At 40.4% G+C, this 24,413-nt stretch overlaps 1 protein-coding gene across 2 annotated transcripts in view; it reads right to left on the bottom strand.

The window, feature by feature from the left end:
* Positions 1-24,413, bottom strand: part of ARHGAP6 (Rho GTPase activating protein 6) — an 817,167-nt gene that overhangs the window by 236,010 nt on the left and 556,744 nt on the right. The gene's annotated exons all lie outside the window — the stretch shown is intronic.

Below are 24,413 nucleotides of genomic sequence, written 5' to 3'. Positions count from 1 at the left end.
AATATACTACGTATTAGCCGGCTCCGAAAAAAAAAACAGTGCCGAAGCAAAATGCTCACCACTGCCAGCTCTATATTGACCCCAACAGCCCTTAAAAATCCTACCAAAAACAACCACTTCTCCCACCCAACCAATTATTCAAACATCCATATACTCCTAACTAGCTTACAGATAACAATTCCAACCCATCTGCACATAACTCCCTTCCTACATCTAACATACAACAAACTTGACAATGACCCCAATTCATAGTTTGAATGCTTGCCCTAACAAACAGAGGAGTTGCAGGAGAGCTTGCCAATGGCTTAATCACTGGATAAATCCAGTGAAGAAAAAACTGGCCCTGGAAGTTTTGAACATCCAGGAGAGGTATCTGGTCCAGGAGAGGTATGTGGCTCAATTATATTGAAAGATGTTTGGCCTGTAATTGGAGCAATGCAGAAATCTTTGAATAGTTTGTTTAAATGTGTTTCTTAATACAAAATGTTAAACTGATTACAACAATTTAAACAGAGATATGAATAAAGAGGAGATCTTATATGTACCATAAAAATAGTATATATGAAGTAAGACTGAAGGGACAGACGGCATAACCAATTACATAGCCGGTGATAGGCCTCGTTTCTTGTAGTCCATCATTCTATAAAACCCCTTCAGCTGTTAGATCAGTTTCCTGTAATCATTTCTTCCCTCCCTCCCCAATCCATCTACCCAAATGAGAAAAAAAGAACAAACTTTATACAAAAAAAAAAAGCGGATGGCAGAATTTGCAATAAGACATTTCCACCGTCTCTGTTCCACTCAATCATGTGTTGAGCACCAAGCTTCGGGCTCAAGTAGAAAAAGAATTTATGCAAGGGTCCCAAATTAACAGGAATTGCTTTTCATTTATGAGACAAACAAGCTTTCTGTTTCTCCTTTAATATAATATGGTATAGCATACTAAGCCAGCCTCAAAAAGAGGGTGGATCTTTGACAGTCCACACCTTAAGGATAGTCTTTTTACTTAAAAGAGCTGCCTAACGTATTACTAGGTGACCTCCCCTGCTCTGCAATGCAAAGGCCTCATACTTATCCAGCAAGAAGCCCAATACTGACAGTGGAATCTTTGCATAATAAAATTGATAAGGTTTTAGAAGGTACTGTTTCTCTTCAAACTCAAGTCCATGTGCAAGATCTGTGACAGAGCTGGAACAATCTGTTAAAGTTATCCAGGGAGGAATGCTTAAAGACAATGTAATGGTTATAAGGAAATTGGAGGCTTTAAAGAATTTTGTAAGGTGATTGAACCACCATTTGTTAAACTTTGCAAAATTGCTCTAGTGGTCACCTATGAAAATACTTAAGAATTATCTAAAGGAGATTCTGAATATACCTGCAGACAACACCCCCCTCCCCCCCCCCCCCCCCCCCCCCCCACCGCCTGACTAGGGTGTATTATGTGGGTGAAGAGAGCCAGCCTTTAAAAAGAGTGGCAGATGAAAGAGAGCCAACTGGAGTTCTTAATTTGACAGAACACTTGACGAGCTCTTCTGATGTGGTTTCAAGATATACCCTGACACTTAGGACATTCATTTACATTTATATTCTTTTTAAATATATTAACACACTCTTTATGTTTGCATCAATTTCTACGTTTTCTTTTCAAGTTTTTGCTGTATTAGTTTGCGTTTTTATGATTTCTACTAACATTTGTATTTATTTAGTAACAGTCTTTGTATGCCCCTAATGGGTGAAACACGGCTATGTTAGGCTATTAGGTTTTTACTTATGTTGTGATGAATATATATTCTTGTGGACCTTCATGTGATCTTCTCTTTTTTGCACCATATTGGATCTTGCAAATTTTCTGCCTTCTTGTTTCTTGGGGATGTCCACCGCTGGTATCCAGGTGGTGAGTAACACTAAATACACTTGGACAATGGAGACTGCCACTGGCTTTAAGGATAGCAGCTGCTATCTATATAGCTATGAAGTTTGTTTGGACAGTCTTTGGATAGCAAATGGATATAGCTATCTGTACAGTAAGATGGAACACCCATGCTCTACCCTCGCATTAATCAGGATAGTGCTTCGGTGGTATAAGAATTTTCAATGGCACTATTTCACTACATTTATTGTTTCTCATATACCATACTATCTGGATAGTGTTGGAATGTAATTGTATTTTACATGCATTGACTGTCACCTATTATTTCTCTGTGATTACTCTGTGACCTCTGATGTGAATTACTTAGAGAGGTCACACAGCTATGCAACTTCCTGTGGGGATCAGATGCAGCAGATGCAGCACATGGAGCACATGGAGCTCATGATCTCTCCTAACCTGAGAGGATCTATGGTGGTGTGAGCATCCATTACCATCTAAGCACATGGAAGGAGCTGATAATACAAATGTATAGTAATATGTATATATAAGCCTGTCTGATTATAATCTAACTGCAAACTGTGAGTAAACAGATGTTTTGTTACTTCAACTTTAAAGTGACTCAGCAGTGAATTATTCAGGGGTGAATGAGAGAGAGATGAAGAAAGAAATTAACATTTCTAAAGCTGAAGCTGTGTGTACTAAAATCTGCTAATTATTTACTACAAATAATCCAACAAAAGGGTTATGGGCCCAGGGCCAGGAATTGAAAAAGAAGAGAAATATTACCAGGCAGAAAAAAAGGCCACATTTTTCTCTTAAGTTTTAAAGGAAAGATTCAGTCTGTCTCTCTCTCCCCCCACACAGCAGACAGAAGGCTAAGAAAATGGCTGAGGGAAGAAATTCACCATTTTTCTATTCTCTCAAGGTGCCTAAATTAACTGAGTTTAATTATCGGCAGTGGGAATTAAGATTCATATGTTTCCTTCGAGCAAAAAGATTAGATATATGCTTAGACCAAGACAGAACAGCTGAAAATATGGCTGAATGGGACAATGCAAACTATTATGTGAAGTGCATGCTTTTGGAAGCTCTCTCAGAGAAACAAGCCATATTAGTGGAGGGAAAAGATACACCAAAGGACATTTTATATAAACTGAGAACTATGTATGCAACTACATATGCAAAGCAGCAACCAATTTGGCTGGCAGAGTTGAATGAAACCAAATTAAGGGATAAAAGTAAATGTAATGATCACATTATGTATCTTATGTCTTCATTTCAAAAGCTAGAACTTTCTGGAATTCCCATGTGTGATGCATTGAAAAGAGCATTTCTTTTTACCTCACTATCAAAGAAGTTTGATGTTTTTAGGTCTGTAAATGAGGCCATTGAAGGGCAATCTTTTGAACAGGCAACATCAAAACTAAGGCAGGAATGCATAATAAATGATTCTGAGGAGATGTGTTCTCAAAGTCAGTCAGAGAGAAATGAAACAAATTTCTTGGCAAAGAACAGAGGAAGGCGGAGCTATGGGAAAACTCCACCCAAGGGCAAGCTGATTTGCTACTCATGTGGAAAGGAGGGACATGTATCTAAATGGTGTAAGGAAACACAAAACACTCCCTCTAGCTCACCTAAGCCAATGGAACTAAAGAATTTTCAAACCAGGAAATGTATGAAGGACAAAGATAAACACAAGGGCTTTCTAATGGCAGAAAAATCTTTGACTATGGTAAATAATAATTCAAATGAAAGTACTTGGATTTTGGATTCAGGGAGCACATGCCATTTAACCAATTGTAAGAATTTCTTTCAGGAAATGTGTCCAGAGGAAGGTATTCTTAAAACTGCAAACGCAGGGACTGCTAAGATCCAAGCAAAAGGTATTGGATTCTTAAAATGCAAAGTGTCTAATGAAGTTAAAGAAATTCCTGTAAGTGATGTCTTGTATATTCCCCAAGCAGTTTGCAATATGCTTAGTGTATCTACATTAGATAAGAAGGGATTTGTGATTCATTTTGAAAACAGTAAGTGCACAATCTCTAAAAATGATGAAGTGTATGCTGAAGCTTTTATGCATAATGATGTTTATAAGCTGAGCATTTCAGGTGAAGCCTCACATATGGCGCAAGTAAGGAAGAATGATGGTAAATGTAGTCTGGAAATCTGGCACCGCCGCCTGGGACATCGTGATTCTAAGGTGATCCAGGATCTTTACAGTAAGCAACTGGCCACCGGCATTCAGATAAGTGCAGATGCTGGTAAAATGGAGAAATGCATAGACTGTGTTACTCAAAAAGGTGTGAGACCCTCATTTCCTGCATACACAGGAAATAGGAGTAATAAAGTACTGGACTTAATACACAGTGACTTAAGTGGACCGTTTAATATCCCATCATTGGGAAATAACAGATTTGTGCTAATATTCTTGGATGATTTCTCTAGATATTGTGTGGCCTATTTGCTGAAAGAGAAAAGTCAAGTCACAGACATGCTGAAGAAATACGTAGCCATGGTGAGCAATAAATTTGAAAGAAAACCAAAGGTTCTTCAGACCGACAATGGTGGTGAGTTCACTTCACAAAGCATGCACACATTTCTAGAACAAGAAGGCATTCAACATATCACAACAGTAGCTTATACACCAGAGCAAAATTCTGTTGCAGAGAGAAAATTTAGGTCACTTGTGGAAATGACCAGATGTATGCTGTCAGATAGCAATCTCCCTAAAAGACTATGGGGGGAAGCCATTCTCACAGCAGTGTACCTACAAAACAGAATGCCAACTAAAGGCGCTGAGCGCACACCACATGAGACATGGCATGGTAGGAAGCCAAACCTGTCACACATAAGAACATTTGGAAGTACAGCATATGCTCATGTACCAAAGCAAAGAAGGCATAAGCTGGATTCCACAACAGAAAGGGGCATTTTAGTTGGCTATGCTCCAGGACACAAAGGATATAGAATTTTGAATCTGAAAACTGGCATTGTTGGCATAAGACATGTTACATATTTTGATGAAAACAAAAGGGTTGATAAAGGCTGGATTATCCCAGATGAGCCTTATCATCCAGAATATGAAACTAGAACCATAATAGACATGCCAGTGTATATAAATGCCATACCAAGGCAGATGTCTGAAAGCAACTCACCTGTATCTAACGAGGAACAGGCAGAGGAAGCAGACACAGAAAGAATCATTGAAGAAGACAGTACAGTTGGAGAAGGGGAATCAATTGGAGAAGGACTCTCAGATTTAGAGGATGCGGAAAGGTCAGACCAACCTGTTGTCAGACGCTCATCCAGGGAAAACAGAGGTGTTCCACCCCCAAGACTGTCTTACCTAACAAAGTCAGCAGAAGCTCAAGAGCCCTTAACATGGGATGAGATTGAGAAAATGTCAGCAGAAGAAGCTGCTGAATGGCATAAAGCTGCACAAGAAGAAATTGATGCATTGGATAAAAATAATACTTGGATTCTTACAAAATTACCTCCTGGCAAGAAAGCTATAGGATGCAAATGGGTATTCAAGTTAAAAAGGAATGCACAAGGAAAAGTGGAAAGGTATAAAGCCAGATTAGTGGCAAAGGGATATCTTCAAAATTATGGAGAAGATTTTGATGAAGTGTTTGCACCTGTAGTGAAACACACGACAATCAGAACACTTCTGAGCATTGCAGTCTCAAAAGGCATGCAAGTCAACCACATTGATGTGAAAACAGCGTTTCTTCACGGAGATATAACTGAAGACTTGTACATGGAACAGCCAACAGGTTTCATAAATACAAAACAAAGACAGCTAGTGTGTAAATTAAACAAAGGTCTTTGTGGATTAAAGCAAAGTGCAGAATGTTGGAATGACAAATTGCATGAAATATTGACAAATTTAGGATTTAAGCAAGGTGAAGCAGATAAATGCTTGTACACTAGGTGCACAAATGGACAATATGCATACATTTTAGCTTTTGTTGATGATCTGCTCATTGCAAGCAAAAGTGAGCAAGAGTACAAGGACATTGTAAAGTGTTTAAACCAGAATGTTGAGATAAAAGAACTTGGAAATGTGTCATACTATCTTGGTATAGAAATTGAGAAACAAAAAGATGGTTCTTATCTTCTAAGCCAGAAGCAGAAAATAAATGAGCTTATTGAAAGTTTAGGTATGCAAGATGCCCAAGTTGTAAGCACTCCCATGATCACTGATTTTCTGAAGGATGAAACAGTAAGAGAACCTTTACCAGATAACATCCAATATAGATCAGCCATAGGTAAGCTTTTATATCTAGCTACCACATACAGGGCTGATATAGCAAATGCAGTAGGAATTTTGAGCAGAAGGGTCAGCTCACCTACCAAATCAGATTGGACTGCAGTTAAAAGGATGGTAAGGTATTTAAAGGGTACCATTGATTGTAAATTAAAGATTTCAGCCAATAGTAATCCAAAACTAATATGTTACTGTGATTCAGATTGGGCAGGGGATCATTCTGATTATAAATCCACAAGTGGATATGTGTTTATGTATGGAAATGTACAAATTTCATGGGCCAGTCATAAACAAAGTATTGTGAGTTTGTCTTCTATAGAAGCTGAATATGTGGCCGTATCGGAAGCGTGCAGAGAACTGATGTGGATTGAAAAACTTTTGCTGGATTTCGGAATAGCTGAACAGAGACCAATCCAGATAATGGAAGATAATCAGAGCTGCATCCGACTGTCACAGAATGACAAGGTTCAGTCACGCACCAAGCACATCGCAACGAAATACCACAACGTGCGAGAGTTGGTGAAAGAAGGGGTCATCAGTCTACACTATTGTCACACCAGTGAGATGACAGCTGACATCATGACCAAACCGTTACCCAGAGAACATTTTGTGAATCTGCGTATAAAGCTTGGACTTTGTATGAATAAATAATTGCATGACAGTTATGCATGAGAAGGGGTTTGTTGGAATGTAATTGTATTTTACATGCATTGACTGTCACCTATTATTTCTCTGTGATTACTCTGTGACCTCTGATGTGAATTACTTAGAGAGGTCACACAGCTATGCAACTTCCTGTGGGGATCAGATGCAGCAGATGCAGCACATGGAGCACATGGAGCTCATGATCTCTCCTAACCTGAGAGGATCTATGGTGGTGTGAGCATCCATTACCATCTAAGCACATGGAAGGAGCTGATAATACAAATGTATAGTAATATGTATATATAAGCCTGTCTGATTATAATCTAACTGCAAACTGTGAGTAAACAGATGTTTTGTTACTTCAACTTTAAAGTGACTCAGCAGTGAATTATTCAGGGGTGAATGAGAGAGAGATGAAGAAAGAAATTAACATTTCTAAAGCTGAAGCTGTGTGTACTAAAATCTGCTAATTATTTACTACAAATAATCCAACAGATAGTACCACTGAAAAATGACAAATAGTGGCAGCTAATATACAGATGTGCCCTATGCCAAGCTGAAAATCTTTCTACAAATTTTAATGCATAATTACTATTTTTGATGATTTTTCACAGATTAAAAATAATTTAAAAGACTAATACAGTGAAGCTAAAGTTTGGAAAGTTTGAAAATTACTATGGTTTATTTGAAACGCCAAAGCGGCTTACAGAAAAACAACAAAATTCAGAATAAGGGAAGAACTACAAACATTTTGATAGGAAAGATGAAAAGTAATGAGAAGAAAAGGGAAAGGCGGACAAGGGTAGGCATGCTGCTGACTCAGGGAGTCAGTTAACTGAGATGGGGTGGAAAGTGGAGTCAAAGTCCAAATACAAGTGAAAATAGGTGCATTTTCAATCCAGCCTTGAATTTAGGAAGGATAGCGTGATGCAGAGTGTCTTGGTAAGGAGTTCCAGAAGGAGGGTGCTAGATAGAAAAAAGCAGAAGACCATGTAATATGGAGGAGCTGAGGACAGAGGAGGCAGGTGGCAGTCTTTTGTGAAAAGTGGTATAATGGAATGATGGTGTGGAAAATCTTGCCTGTAAAGGTAAGCACTTTGAATTATATCCTATAGTCAACTGGTAGCCAGTGATGCTGTTTCAGGAGCAGAAAAATATGGTTGAAGCAACTTGCCTGACGGAAGATCCTGATTGCTGTTTTGTAGAGATTGAAGTCTTCGATGAAGCAATTGCGGAAGCCCAGCATAGACAAAGCTGCAATAGTCAAGTTTGGAGATAACTATCTGCAATGACCAGTCGAGTAACGGACGAATTGAATGGAATTGCTTGAGCGCATAGAAACAGAATCTGACAAGCACATTCACCTGTGGTTCAAAGAAGAAATTATCAAGGATAATACCAAGGTTATTTAAGAGTTCCAACTATTCTTAAAGGGGAAGCACTCAAAGAGGGTGCTATTAGAGTGGATAGACGATCGGTTATCCAACAGCCAACAGATTTGTAGCACTGAGTACAAGGAGGTTGCCTGAGGGCCACCGAGAGACCTTAAGCAGAGTAGAGATATCTGAAGCAAAAGGGCTTGTGTAAAGGACTATGAGAACATTGTCAGCACAGGTGGTCATCCCTAAGTCTTGAATAAAAAGTGCTAGTGTGCTCTTATGATGATATTGAAGAGCAGAGGTGCAATGACAGAACCCTGAGGAACACCACATGGAAGAGGCAAAAGAATGAGAAGAGGATAATGCAGTAGGCACTGAGAACGATCTACCTGTCAAAAAAGAAACAAACCAGTTAAAGGCAGTACCTGTGATAGAGATGTCTTGGAAACAATGGAGGAGGGGGGCATGGTCCACAAGATCAAATGTTGCCACTAATTAAAGCATCAAGACTGTTCTTTGGAGATGATATTTCATATATTTGAGGACTGGAGACAAGCCAATGTAACACATTTTTAAAAAAAGAAGCTTTTAAGAGCTACCCAGCAAACTACAGGTCACTGTGTCTTTCAGTCAGTAATTTAACACATCTCCTTTGGAAGTAGTAACAGCTTCTAAAAGTTTCCTGTAGCTAGGTTTTGGAATTTTTTTTCACATTCTTCACTGCTAAACTCTAGCTCAGAAATATTCTTAGTTTTCCTTGTGAAGTCCATTCCAAACTCTTACCTAGGGGTGGGACTTGATGTTATTAGGAAGAATGGGATTTTTTTTTGGTTTTGCATTGTGATATTAATCTGTGGGGGTTTTTGGTGTGTGTGTGTGGGGGGGGGGGGGGAGTGGAGATAACCTTGAGCCTATGATGGAGGTAATTAAATCTAAATATTTTACATGTATGCCATTTATGGTTTGGGGTATGATTCAAAATCATTTTCTTCTGAAATACCCAATCTTTTTTTTCCAGCTACAGTTTTTTCACTGACTGTGGGATGTTAAGGGACCCTTTTACTAAAGTGCGGTAAAATCTGACCTTAACGTGTCCCGATATAGGACTTTCCCCAAGCGCTAAGCCCAGATTTTACACAGCATTTAAAAAAAACAATTATATTTTGTACATCATGTGCTAATATTGTCATTAGCATGTGGTTGCAAAAAGTTAGTGAAGGAGCACTTAATGTCTCCTAAATAGGAAATGATGTATTGCTGTGTTAACCCAGCATTAACCAGTTAGCACATGCAAGCTGTTTAATGCTTCCATACCCATTTGCTGCCCATCACACACCCCCTGGAAAAATATATTTGAAAAAAAAAAGTAATGCTTGGATTTGTGTGCACACACTCAACGCATGGAAACAAATACAAAGAAAATACAAATACGCAATAAGACAGACCAAAAGGTCACACTATAAAACTAAAATAGGGCCAGATTACAAAGACACGAAGAAATTATACCAACTCGTGAACTTACTACTAGACATCACACCTTGGTCACCACAACTAATACAGACATCCCATCTGCAGGCAACCTTGCTAAATACTTCAATGAAAAAATTGCAAACCTACGTAACACGCTACCTCAGGACAACACTGATATCAAATATTTCATCACTGGCTTGGACCCAACCCCTGGTGAATACCCAGCAGACCGAACCTGGTCAAACTTCGCTCTCCTCACCACGTAAACAGTCACCCAGGCGATTAATAGGTTCTCCAAATCTCACTGTAAATTGGATACCTGACCCCAGCTACCTAATAAAATCCGCCCCCCACCGCTTCAATAGCAGACCTTACATCCCACTTAAACTACATGCTTCAACAAGGTCTCTTCCCAAAGGAAAATGGCAACATCCTACTCACCCCAATAGCAAAAGATTTTAAGAAAAAATCAAACGAAATCACTAACTACCTAGCATCAATCCCACTGGTGGTCAAACTGATGGAAAGCATGGTAACCAAACAACTTACTGATTATATAAACAAATTCACAATATTACATGAATCACAATCAGGATTTCACCCCCTCCATAGCACTGAAACAGTACTAATTACCCTCCTAGCCAAATTCAAGCAGGAAATAGCCACAGGCAAAAGCATACTTCTCCTCCAATTCGACATGTCCAGTGCATTCAACATGATAAACCATAAAATACTACTAAGACTCCTAGACTACTTCGGGATTGGCGGACACATACTTAGTTGGATCAAGGGTTTCCTAACCACTAGAACATATCAAGTGAAATCAAGCTCAAACATATCACCACCATGGAAAGCAGAATGCGGAGTACCTCAAGGATCACCACTATCACCGATCCTTTTCAACCTAATGATGACCCCACTAGCCAAATCCTCATCCAACCAAGGCCTTAACCCTTTCATTTATGCAGACAATGTCACAATATACATTCCTTACAAACGTGACAGAAATCACCAACGAAATCAAGCTCAGCTTGAATATCATGGACTCATGGGCAAACGCATTTCAACTAAAACTCAACACAGAAAAAACACACTGTCTCATCCTCTCATCCCAATACAATACGAACAAATCCACAAACATAAACACCCCAGATTATACTCTCCCTATCTCAGACAGCCTGAAAATTCTTGGTGTTACAATCGACCGTAACCTCACACTAGAGAAATCTACAACAAAGAAAATATTCCACTCAATGTGGAAACTCAAAACGCGTGAAACCATTCTTCCCGAGAGAAACATTTCGTAACTTGATACAATCAATGGTACTAAGCCATGTAGACTACTGCAATGGAATTTATGCGGGATGCAAAGAACAAATTATAAAGAAACTTCAGACCGCTCAAAACACGGCAGCCAGGCTTATATTTGGAAAAACGCGATTCAAAAATGCCAAACCCCTACAAGAAAACTGCACTGGCTCCCAATCAAAGAACATATTGCTTTCAAAATCTGCACCCTGGTTCATAAAATTATCTACGGCGGAGCCCCGGGATACATGACAGACCTCATAGACCTACCAACCAGAAACACAACAGGATCAACACTACCCAAGCTGCAAAGGACTCAAATACAAATCAACTCATGCATCCAGCTTCTCCTACATAAGCACACAACTATGGAATGCATTACCAAAAGCCATGAAAACAAATTATGATCACCTAAACTTCCGGAAATCATTAAAAACTAACCTGTTCAAAAAGGCATACCCTACCGACCCAACTTAAATGCATGTACCCTGCAACACAACAAAACCAAAGCTCGTAATGGACATATAATAACTCTTCCTCTCTACGATTCCCTAATGTGTCTGTACAGACGAACCTTATTGTACCACTACATTACTGTATTTGTTCATACCGGAATTGGCTACCACATAATCTCAATGCATAGTTCTTCTGCTGTGCTTAACAGTAGGCAAGGTTCACTTTTTTTCTCCAAATGTACTATGTCCCTATAAAGTCAGGAAAACAACAACAAGGGTACCTTGGTGCTGCTAATAAAAAATCTGACTTGACACAGGATAGTCTGGACTTAGCCTTTTTGGAACATTCAGATTCCAAAGTGGTTTCTCATTCTACTTTGATTATTACATTTGGTTTTTTTTCTGTCAGGACCATGATCATATTCTGCATTTATATTTCAATTATAAAAACACTTTCTTCATGGGACAAAAATTATGGATTTTTCCAGATTTAGCTAAAGTTACTCAAGAAAGACGGAGAAAGATTTTAGCACTCCGACAAGGAATTCAAGCTCTCGGTGTAAATGTAAATGTGCGATATTGATTTCTTCTATAAGATATGTTTTCTTTGATGCTGAGCAACAACAATTTTTTTTTAATAGATTCTAAGAAGCAGTCACTTCCTGCTCAGATTCTGGGGGATGAAGCTGCTGATGTTGGAAATGAAGCTTTGAATTGGATTTTGATTTTCTGCTCTCTCTGACTTCCTTTCTTGTTTCTATTTTCCACTTTGAATGCGACAACCTCTTGTAGGCTTTGGAGGCTAATTCTTACTCTTCTCCTCCCTTATTTTGTGGATTAGGGGGCCTATTCTTATTTCCTATGTAATGGTGATGTATATTGATAAATTTGAGATTGTCGTTAGAAGTGCTTTCCTTTCAAGCAAGCTTGGTACTTGTATATTAAAATTATAATGCAAACAAACAAAAAATGAAAAAAGAAATTCCAAGCAGTTGCTGAGAAAACCTTTTTTTTCCATCACCCTGTACATCTTTATACGATAGGCTCCCAAGATCCAGCCACACAATAGCTTGCCATGCACAAATTTATACCTGCTCTAAAAAGATGGACATGTTTATGTGTACTTGTGTGTATGTACAAGTGCATATGTGTGAACTTTATTCATGGAGGTGCATATTTTACATAACGTTTACACTGCAACTCTGTGTGCACTCATCTACATGACCAGGAATGTCAAATTACAGAGCACTCTTTCAGCATATGTACTTTTTACATGAAATCTTATAAAAGACCTTTTCCACATGTGAAAGACAATTTACATGCAAAAAAAAAAGCTTTATAAATCGACCCATTTTTGAGGGCAACAGTCTGCAAACTATACAAATGTTTAGGTAATCTTTGAAAAGAAAATCCCCCAATGTATGTAGCAATAACAAAGGTGCTCTTCTCTTGCACAGCGATTTTCACGAGGCTTGACTTTCCCATTGAACTGGAACGCAAAAGAGCACTGCAGTATGTTCAGCGAAGTGTGTTTGGCAGTCTAAACAATACTACTGTTGTAAGAATTAAGTATTCCTCTTTTTATTTTGCCAAAGTACGCACAATAAAAGAATATTCAGGAGACAAGGATCACAGTACAAACAGACACACTTGATAGTGAAATTTCACTGGGATCTTGATGAATCCATCAAGTCAAACAAATTACATACAGCGCCAGTCCAATCATTAGGCAAGACTAGGCAGTCGCCTAGGGCAGCAGTTTCTTGGAGAGAGGGAGCAGCAAAGGGCAGCTGCAGTCAAAGCAAATGAATAGATCCTGACAGCCAGACAAACTCAAAAACCATCAGCATATACTTAAACTTGCATTTGTATAGGATGTCTGTGTGATGATTATGATGGCTGAATTCACCAAAAACATTGTGTGTGTGTGTGTGTGTGTGGGGGGGGGGGTTGCAAGCTTCAGCCTGGGGTGGAGGGGGTTATCTTAGTTAATTGGGGTGGGGATAAGGGTGAAGACTCTCCTAGGGTGTCCACCACCCTTGTACCAGCTCTGATTATGCAGTCCTCTCACAATAGCATGTAAAATCTGTAAATATAGTGGGTACTTAATTATAAATTGAATTATTTAATTACATACTTGCATTTATTTATTTATCGTCAACAGTGACAGAGTTGCTTTCTTAAACTAAAGTTGTCCCAAAGCTACTTTCAGAACATTAGGAGACTAATTACCTTTTTACAGCTGGTTGAAAATATGATGTTTGTAATTTACTATTGCTTTACAATCCCAAGAAAAATGTCCTATCCTTTTTCTTTGCATTTGGCGATGGCACAAAACCAAGTTCTTCTGCTCCACACATAAAGCCGTATCATTCTCCAAACTGAATGCCAGCATGCTCCACATTTCATCCACAACTATTGCATCTGGTGCTCTCTGAACTCTCACTGACTCTGGAATGTGAATGACACTGGTATTACAACACATCCATCATCTCTAAGCTCCAGGCTTGAAAAGCTAGATCTAAGGCCAAGTAGTTAAGAGGAGCTGTGTAGTTTAACTGTGCCAACATATTATGGCGGGCTTGCATGCAAACAATGCACAAGACTACTGAAAGAACAGGAAGGGAGCATGGATCATCTGTTAAGACATGCAAAGGGCCTGGTTCATTTGTGTGTGATATCTTAAATTCATTCCTGTGTCTCCAAAGATGCAAGTCGAAGGCATCACAAGCAAAGCACCAGTTTCATAGCAGAGTTTTAGGTCATCCCCATTGTGAGCACCTTCAGACTAGTATTAGTAACTCACTACCCAGATATTTCTGGGGATAAAGAACACGATCACCTGTTGCATGCCATTTTAACTGCACTAACATAGTTGTGAGAGGTCCTGAAAATAATGGATGCACTGGTTGTATTTTTAATGTAGTTGCAATTTGCATGGTCTGATTGAGCCCCCAGGGGGTTATGCAAGGGATGATGACTTGTCTCACTTGCCTATTTTCAAAGGGAGACTTATTGGGTCAAAAGAGGACTTCATTTCTTCATTTGTAAAATAATCCCAACCCCAATGCACGTCAGTATTAACACTTCTTCTTTTTATCACCAACTATTGTTTGGAATTTCCCATTGTTGAGAGGCTACAAGGCCTTCAGACTCAAAATTTCAATTGGGTCCAGGTGCCTCAGAGTGATCAGTCAACAGGTGCTTGGTTCTATGATGTTTCCACGTGAACAAAAATGGCAAAGCTAGCACAGAACAAAGTGTAATCTTTTCAAACAAATAGATGCCTATGCACTTTATTAGGGATATGAATTCGCAGATTTGTTTTTGTTAGTGTGCATTGAAAATTTTAGGTCATGCTGAATCAATTCATTGATTATTTTACAAGTCAATTGTTTGGCTGCATATGTGAATGTAAGCAATCTGAGCTACAGCGCTTTTGAAGCTCCTCCGGAAGGCGACACAGTTTTTGCCAAGGAAAGTTCATGGGATAGCGGCCACCAGAGATCAACCTAAGCTAAGTGCTCTTTTGATGGGATCACTTCTTTTAGTGAAGTGTAGTTTGCAGATTAAGGAATAGTCTTTGATAGACATATCAAATTAATAAAAAGTGTCACATGTTTGCAAGCTGTAGAGAGTAGTGAATAGTGACCTGTGAAGTTGGAGGGCTTGGAAAGAGATGCCCTATAAGAGGCTCCATAACCTGGAGTGGTCCACTAGTACTGTATAAGTACTCAGATATCAGATACTCTCCTGGCTTGTTAGTTGGGCAATATGTCATTCCCATTTTTTAATCTTTGTTGAATCAATTTATCCAGCATTAACCTAAGATTGAACGTGTGTTAAGTTGATTAGAATGTGTTTAGTTTTAACATGCATCATAAACCAAAGTGTGAGACAAACTGAAAAAAGGTAGATAATCATGGGGAAAGCTCATACAAACTGAAAATGAATGAAAAAAATTGACCTGTGCACATACCTACACATCCTTCAGGAAATACACAAGCTCATTTTCAAAGCACTTAGCCTCCCAAAGTGCTTTGAAAATATGCCTAACAGTCACCTAAATGAAAGGTGGTCTAGCTAGGAGTACATTCTTAACACCCTGATACATGAAACCTTCCTAAGGATGATGAGAGGAGGTCTATCGCCATCATTGAACCATAGTTTGGCAAACAGGCACTCAGTTAACACCTTCAGCTGAACTTACATCCCAGAACTGCTGCATCCATTTGACCACAAACCTCTGATATATTCCTCACCACCTCTCTGTAAATGGAGATATAAGAAGTGGTGTGCTGGAACGGGCTCTCAAGGGCTCGCGAGAACATTAAGTTTTTAAGAATTTTGGGAGCTGGTTGTTAAAGTAGGCCCCCCCAAAAGGCTACTTTACCAACTGGCTCCCAAAATGTGGGATTGGGCCCTCTCCTGAATTCTTTTTTACTTTGCTGGTGGGGATGCAGAGCTACACCAGCCATGGACTGCTGCTGCTCCCTGTTTCCAGCTATAAGCAGCAGGCTGGGACTTTTCGTGCATGTGCCAGAAAACCTAGAATGCTCAGCGCCAGAAACAAGCATCATTTACTAGCTGGTGATGCTCGGCATCCCTGCCAGATAAGGTATGCCTAGCATGCCTGCACGAGGGGAGGAAGGGAGAGATAGTCATGTGTTGCCCCCCCAGTCCACCTCAGCCCCCCCAAATTGCAGGGCTGGCTATGCCTAGAGAGACAGCCCATAGTTAAAAATTTACCAGCACACCCCTGGATATAAGCACCTCTTGGGCTACAATTTTCTACATTCTGGGGAGATCAGCTCAGTAATATCAGATCATGTGGGACAGATTTCTGAAAATGCCTATGGTAGAATATCCTGTCTCTGCTGGATTCTCTTCCTCCTTAGCAATGAGAATGGTGAGTTTTCTTATATGATGCCCCAAGTTAAAGAAGCACATCTAGTCACCCAGATTCATGGAATCACCTTAAATCTTTTTGGATGTAACTTTCCTAATTAGAAGCAAAAAAAAAGTTCTTAAATTCCAATACTGAGTGAATGAGCAGCAAACAACAGACGCTGCAGAAATCATTCTTCCTCAAAACATGGTGCTTCCAGATGGTCTGAATTTTGTTGCCTGTACTATTTGCTCATAACACTGTCTGAAGTTATCTGCAGTCAGTGCTATAAGAGATGCACAAATACCTGCATATTATATAACACAGCAAACTAAATGTCAAAGCCACATTTTTTAGCTATCTGCAATTAAAGCTAAGATCTTGCAATCTACAATACGTTGACTTTTCTTTACATTTCCTCAGGGGATCCCATCAGTCTTTAAGCTTACCTCCTCCCATCTCCCGGCAACCATCTAACCATTCTCTACCTAATACAATCATCCACCCCTTCTCCTCCCACTCCAATGTTCCCCAGATGGAAGGAGTTAATGACTGCTTATCTACTGCTGCTTCTGTCTGTAGTCAGAACACTATGGGAATCAGGTTATAAGATTATGGGGACCTGTTCGATTCTGACTATAGGGGGCAGCAGGAAAAAGGAGGAAGTGTCAGAATCAGGTAAATGCTGTTCACCAACTCCTCCTGCTGGGTACAGATTCTGTAGAAAAGGAACTGTAAGGGGACGAAAGACAAGACTGAAGTAGCCAGCACAGGCTGAACATCTCCACTATCCCAACTCTTCTCCTTTTCAAAAGCTCTGATTGGCCAGTGGAATAACTTCCTTGCAGACCAGTTAGGAAGCACTGCTACAAAATAGTGGAGGAGTTACCTCACCAGGAATATTGGGATGCTAAGGAGGAACTTCTGGAAGAAAGAATGAAAGTGAAAAGACGTGAAATCATTCTAAAGGAAAATGTGCTGGAAGCTGTTGTCCCAGAATGTTCTGGCCATCAGCCTTTAGCAAATGACAATGGCTAACAAGGGAAATGGAAACCAAAAATGGCTCTACTGTGTCAAATAATATCTTTGTAAAATACACAAATAAAAATAAACAACACAGTGCTATTGCAACAAAAGAACTATTGACTGTTTGAAGGTGTCTCATACCATCACAGCGACAAGATAATGTCAAAATGCTATATAAGCACACAAGCTTGTGAATTAGTATAATCATAGACCACCTCCTACCAACCTATAGTGCACATTAACTGCATCTTGTGTAAACCTTCATACCTAAGTGTCCATATATTTACTCAAAACTCTTTTTTTTAACAAAATTTTTGTTGTGCACTACTGCCAAGAGATTGATTGCAACAGCCTTTTAATTTTTGGCAGTAGTGCACAACAAAACGTTTGTTAAAAAAAGAGTTTTGAGTAAATATATGGACACTTAGGTATGAAGGTTTACACAAGATGCAGTTAATGTGCACTATAGGTTGGTAGGAGGTGGTCTATGATTATACTAATTCACAAGCTTGTGTGCTTATATAGCATTTTGACATTATCTTGTCGCTGTGATGGTATGAGACACCTTCAAACAGTCAATAGTTCTTTTGTTGCAATAGCATTGTGTTGTTTATTTTTATTTGTGTATTTTAACAAGGGAAAGGCCATGGATTGCTCAGACCAGGTGGCCATTAGAGTCTTATTTAAGGAGCTCAGAGGCTCTCATGGAGGTACCCCGTTCCCTGTTGTCAAGTAAACAAAAGCTCAGAAGACGCCTAAACACCAATGTTCACAGAATAAAGGTTTGAGGTGGTGGCCCCCAGAAGCAGCTAGAAAGATGGAGGCCAAAAAATCCATCAAGGTAACAGAGGCTCAGAGGTTGAAATTAAGGTTAAGCTCTCAGAAGCTGCTAGAGAAGCAGTGACCCAGCTGAAGTGAGCACGGATCCAAAGGTATATCCAGGATGGGGGGCTAGGAATATCACTACTGGTGTAAACTGCAGAAGGCATCGTCTGGGAATTATTGCACAAAGTTGGTGTCAACATCCTATGAACACCTGCCATGTTTATGCGCCAGACCCTGGTGGCAAGACAAAACTGAACTTTGCATGTTGAGTGGCAGAGGTAGAAGAGACCATATGTGAACAATGGCTTGAAAGCACATGCTTTAGGTGATGCAGCTCACAGGCAACGGTCTGTGACACAAAGAGGGGCATAATCGAATGGTGCGCCCTCGCAGGACGTCCTCAGGAAGGGGTGGGAAAACCCTTATTAGCGAAACAAGATGGGCATCCATCTTTCGTTTTGATAATACGGTCGGGGACACCCAAATCTTAACATTTAGGTTGACCTTAGAGATGGTCATCCCAATTTTCAACGATAATGGAAACTGAGGATGCCCATCTCAGAAACGACCAAATCCAAGACATTTGGTCATGGAAGGAGCCAGCATTCATACTGCACTGGTCCCCCTCACATACCAGGACACCAACTGGGCACCCTAGGGGGCACTGCAGTGGACTTCATAAATTGCTCTCAGGTGCATAGCTCCCTTACCTTGTGTGCTGAGCCCCCCAAAACCCACTCCCCACAACTGTACAACACTATCACAGCCCTAAGGGGTGAAGGGGTCACCTAGATGTGGGTACAGTGGGTTTGTGGTGGGTTATGAAGGGCTCACATTTACCACCACAAGTGTAGCAGGTAGGAGGAGAATGGGCCTGGGTATTCCTGCCTGAAGTGCACTGCACCCACTAAAACTGCTCCAGGGACCTGCATATTGCTATCATGGAGCTGGGTATGACATTTGAGGCTGGCATAGAGGCTGGTAAAAAATATTTTTTAAAGTTTTTTTTAGGGTGGGAGGGGGTTAGTAACTACTGGGGGAGGAAGAGGAGGTCATCCCCGATTCCCTCCAGTGGTCATCTGGTCAGTTCGGGCACCTTTTTAGGCTTGGTTGCAAGAAAAAATGGACCATGTAAAGTCGGCCAAGTGTTCATCAGGGACGCCCTTCTTTTTTCCATTATGGGCCGAGGACGCCCATGTGTTAAGCACACCCCAGTCCCGCCTTCGCTACGCTTACGACACGCCTCTGGAAAATATGGTCATCCCTGCGATGGAAAGCAGTTGGGGATGCCCAAAATCAGCTTTTGATTACGTCGATCTGGGCAACCCTGGGAGGACGCCCATCTTCCGATTTGTGTCAAAAGATGGGCGTCCTTCTCTTTCGAAAATAAGCCTGAAAGCATTAACATAGCACAAGGCGTGCAAATAGATGAGGAAAGAAAGCGTCAATCTCCAAACAACTTACACGTCTTTCTATAATAGGCAATACACACCGCTTTGGGGTGTTATGAAAAGCAATTGATAAAAATCAAGAAAAATATACATCAAGACAGTTGAAAACAGATTGTTCTATTGTTTCATATGTGGAAGAACCATGTTTCAAGCGAAACTCTCCGCAGGAGCCTAAAGCTGCAAAAGGATACTGTTTTCAACCATCTCAGAACAAGATCATCTGAAATTGGAGTTTAATATATTGCGCAGCCAGGTAAATTCAGATGTCTGTCAGAGAAAAGGGAGACAAAAGCAGAACAGCTCTGGACCTGAGGAGGTAACAAGCCAGAACACGGCTGCATTGTACATGAAGAATTTAACCTGCATCTAGGGTAGGTAACAGGGGAGAGGCAGGGAGGGGCAGAAAAGGGGGGGGGTATACAATCACAGATACGATGTAAGCACCTTAATGGCATTGCACAAGTTTGGTTTATACACGGCTATTTATGGCATAGTAGGCACAGGGCAAGAGCAAAGTCAGTTGTCATGTTTGAAGTTCATGACCACCGCATATTTACAGCCATTCACAGGCTGTTTTAGGCGCTTCCACTATTCCCCCCCCCCCCCCCCCCAAAAAAAAAAAAAAAAAAGAAGTCAGGAATAATCTCATGTTTCTGCTTCACCAGCCATCACTGTATTTCTAAACCACAAGTTGAATCAGCCCTGAGGGGAAGGAAACCATACTGCTGACTTACATTTAGTCTAAGTAAGCTACTCTAAATGCTGTTTCCGCTTTTCATTGCAACCCTCATAGGGGAGGAATTCCAGAAGCACTAGACTACCAGGAAGTTTATGTTTAAAATAATAATAAACCAAATAGCATCTAAATGGAATTGAAAACACAACATAGCATAAACTTATCAAACTTGTCAATATTTGTTTAGCAAGCATCAGACTTGCTCTTAAAATTTTTATATTTTTAAGCCCAGCGCTTCAGCCATAAAAATAATCATCATCTAGAGCAGTGGTTTTCAACACAGTCCTCAGGGACCACCCTGGCCAGTTGGATTTTCAGGATATCCACAGTGAATATGGGTGAGGGAGATCTGCATACCAAGCAGTGCATGAAATTCTCTCTCCTGCATATTCATTATGGATATTCTGAAAACCCGACTGGCCAGGTGGTCCCTGAGGACTGGGTTGATAACCACTGATCTAGAGAACTACAGTGCCTCCTAATACAGGATTTCTGAAATGCAGCCACCACACCTGAAAGAAAAATGAATTACTGTTGCACTGCAGCAGTTCCTCCAAAGACTCACTTGTTATGTCCATAGGTACAGAACCAGACTATAGTACTAAATAATGATCAGAAGACCCATCTAGGCTGCCCGTATTTCCTCTTCCTGTACTGATATATATATATATATATATATATATACACACACACACACACACACACACACATACATACACATATAAGCAGTGGTGTGCTGGAGCCGGCTCGCTCCGGCTCAAAAGAGCCGCTTGTTAAATTTTGACAGCTCTTGCGAGCTGGTTGTTCTTCGGGGTGAGCCGGCTCCATTACACGAGGTAAGAATGGCAGGAGGGCACCATCACAGGCCATGCTTACCTCCCCTCCCGCTCCCAAACATGTCCAGCGATTGTCCTTTGCCCCCACCCTCCCCTCCCGCTCCCATCCATCTTTTTTTATTACCTCCGTTGAAGCGCCGCATTATTTAAAGCCCTGCTGCCCATCTCTAGCCTTCCCTGTTTGCTTCTGATGAGTTTGTGCCCTTAGTCCCGCCTTCTGACGTATGACTCTTTAGTGATACAGCACTGGTTAAACACGGTTCTGTCCTCAGTGAAATTAGCAATTTTAAAATTTACATCAATTGCTTTTTGCAGCTTTTCCTGTGGCAATATACCTCTTGCCTACAGCTTTTGGCCTATATATGTTATATCTTATCAACTCCAGAGGAAATACTTTAGTGTGTGTTAGAAGCAAACTTAAGACTTGGCTCATACTCCACATAGCCTAGCTTAGGAGGAAAAGTTCATTACTGTCATGGTAAGAACAAAATTAACTCAGTTGGAAACACTGTCCCCTGCCTCCTAAAAACACATCAGTTCTCTGGCTGCAATTCACTAAAACACGCATGCACGCAACGTGAGGAGAAGAGCAGAACAGGCAATGCAGTGGAGACCAGCGCTGGACAAATGTTTCAGCTACCAGCCAAGGTATGTGAGGAGGAGGTCGCGGTGGGGAGGTGTGCCAAAATCTGGACCCCCTCCACGTTGCAGTCTAGCTAGGCCACTGATATATGTAGCAAATGGAACAGCACATATTTTTAAGGGGGCATACACATGGGCAGGCCGTAGGCAGAGTGACATTTAGGAAGGCAATTTATATAAAGTAGGCTGCGCACCTGCTACATTTAGGTGGCCCCATCTATGTCAGCTCTATAGTAGGTGTAAATGAGGGCATCTAAACATAGTTGTCCCCAAATAGGCTCTCACTCCGCATTACCAGGGTACCTAAACGGAGGCAGCCTATTGTAGAAGTCCCTTATCCCTGGAATTCTATATATCATGCCTCTATTTCTGCGCGGAAATCGAAGCATATTCCATAACAATGCACATAACTAGTTAACAAGCTAATCAGTGCTGATAATTGGATGTTAACAAGTACTAATTGGCATTCTGTCCAATGTTCCCGTAATAAGCTATATGGGAACAGATTGATGGGAACATTGGACACTAAAGGGTTAATTAGAATTTATGCGCACTACTTGCTAAACGTATTCTGCAACATGGTGCATGTAAATTCTAAGTTGCACAGTTGAAAAGTAGGCGTGGCTATGGTAGTGGAATAGGCGGGTCTAAAATCTATGCACATTGTTATAGAATATATCCGCTCCACGCCTAATTTAGGTGTTGGGGGAGATTTACACCAGGTTTTAGTTGGCGGAATTGACTGCAACTAAATTTAGTTGCATGGAGCAGCACTCGGTATATTCTATAATGTACACCTAAATTAAGGCATACTTTATAGAATTTGCTTTTGATTCCTGTACGGAAATCAGGACGCAATATATAGAATCTAGCATCTCTGTGCTTTGAATACTCATTTACTGGAGATCCCTCAAAGGAAGTCTCACTGGTATAAGGAGGTTGTACCTTTGAGACTGATGAGGACTTTCACTGATCATGCTGCGTTCAGAGATGTTAGTGTTTTTTCTGGTATGTTTTGTACAAGTTTTTGCACTGTTGTACCATTATTCATATCATCTACCTTTCTGCTCTGGTGATGGGATACCAAGCTCAAAGAAATAAAGGGAAAAAACAAGCAAAAGGGAATAAAATTCTCTAGTTCCAAAAATATTTGGCTGAACATTACATTACATATCATATTTATCAACTGCCAATACCACAAAGTTTAAGGCGGCTCACAACAAGAAACAGCTGAGCAATCCCACAAATAGAACAATTATTGACTACAATATTCCAAACAGTTTCAATTAACCAACACAAATTTCTGGAATAAGAAAGCTTTCAAAACCTTTTGAAATTTTGTATTATAAATCTGATATACATCTTAAAGTTGAAGCGAAAAATATAAAAGCTGTAGAAAATAGCCTCTTATACCTCATTTTGTACATATTTTTCTACCCCTCAGTATGGCCACCTATTCCTAAATAATATAAGAATGAATGGGAGGGGGACTAACTCCAATAGTAGTACTTACTAGTCATTGGAGGGGCAATTCAATAAATGTTAACCAAATTTAGGCACCAGGATAATCTGAACTAAGCTAGTTTTCAGTAAAGGGCGCCTAACTTTGGGCTCGAGCACTAACTACCAATAGTTGGGTGCCAGCATTTACCCTTGCCTTTAGCACACGTTCTATGACATCACAATTAAATTCTAGGAATGCCCTGACCCGCCCCCTTTGGAGTTCTGCACTATTAAATTTAGATGAATATGTTGTACAATAGGGCATAGGGCAGATCCACAAGCAACTCCTAATTACTGCCAATTAAGTGCTTGTTAACTTCAATAATTGATTGGTTGTTCCTAATTGACTAATTTGTTCATGCACAGATCTGGGATATGCACCCAAATTACGGTAACATATACAAAATCTGGGGTGGGTGCGCAATTCTCGTCTTTAGCTAACACACGGTTCAGAAATTAGACCCTGGAGTACAGAATGACATGGGAACAGGGACCCGTAGTAATCACGGGGATGGGGGCGGGGACAGATCCCACGGGGACGGGGCTAAAGACCATGAGGACGGAGATAAACTTTGTCCCTGTGTTGTTTTCTACTTTTTAGCCTGTTAATGAACTGGACTGTTATTTATGTTTGAGTGATGCAGACAACAATATTTTGATTTTTAGGAAAAACAAGTAAACATGCTGGTCACAACTAGCAAAATTTGCATGGAGGATCCTATACATTCTGCTACTAGTACGTCTTCTAAGAAGACATCTATTGCAGGGAGGACTGTGGAAGACAGGAGAGACAGGAGAGTTAGACTGAATCCTGAGATTGTTGATGACTTCTTATTTATCCACAGATTAGTAAAAACCATAACAGTGCTTTATAGGGCATATTTCTCCCCTCTAGGGCATACAGAACGGGTTGTATTTTGTACCCCTGGACATTTGAACAGAGTGGATTAGGATTCCTTGGGGTAGTAGAAATCAGCTATTGTTGGGATTGGAAGGGTAGATGGTGGTGGTGAGGAGGGTTATTATCAATGCTCACTGTCATTATCATTTTCTACTAGTAAAAAAAGGCCCGTTTCTGGTGCCAATGAAACGGGCGCTAGCAAGGCTTT

This window comes from Microcaecilia unicolor, chromosome 4 (genome assembly GCF_901765095.1).
Source record: "Microcaecilia unicolor chromosome 4, aMicUni1.1, whole genome shotgun sequence".
Classification (NCBI taxonomy): domain Eukaryota; kingdom Metazoa; phylum Chordata; class Amphibia; order Gymnophiona; family Siphonopidae; genus Microcaecilia; species Microcaecilia unicolor.
The sequence above is the reverse complement of the archived record's forward strand: the minus strand, read 5'-3'. Positions and strand labels throughout refer to the sequence as shown.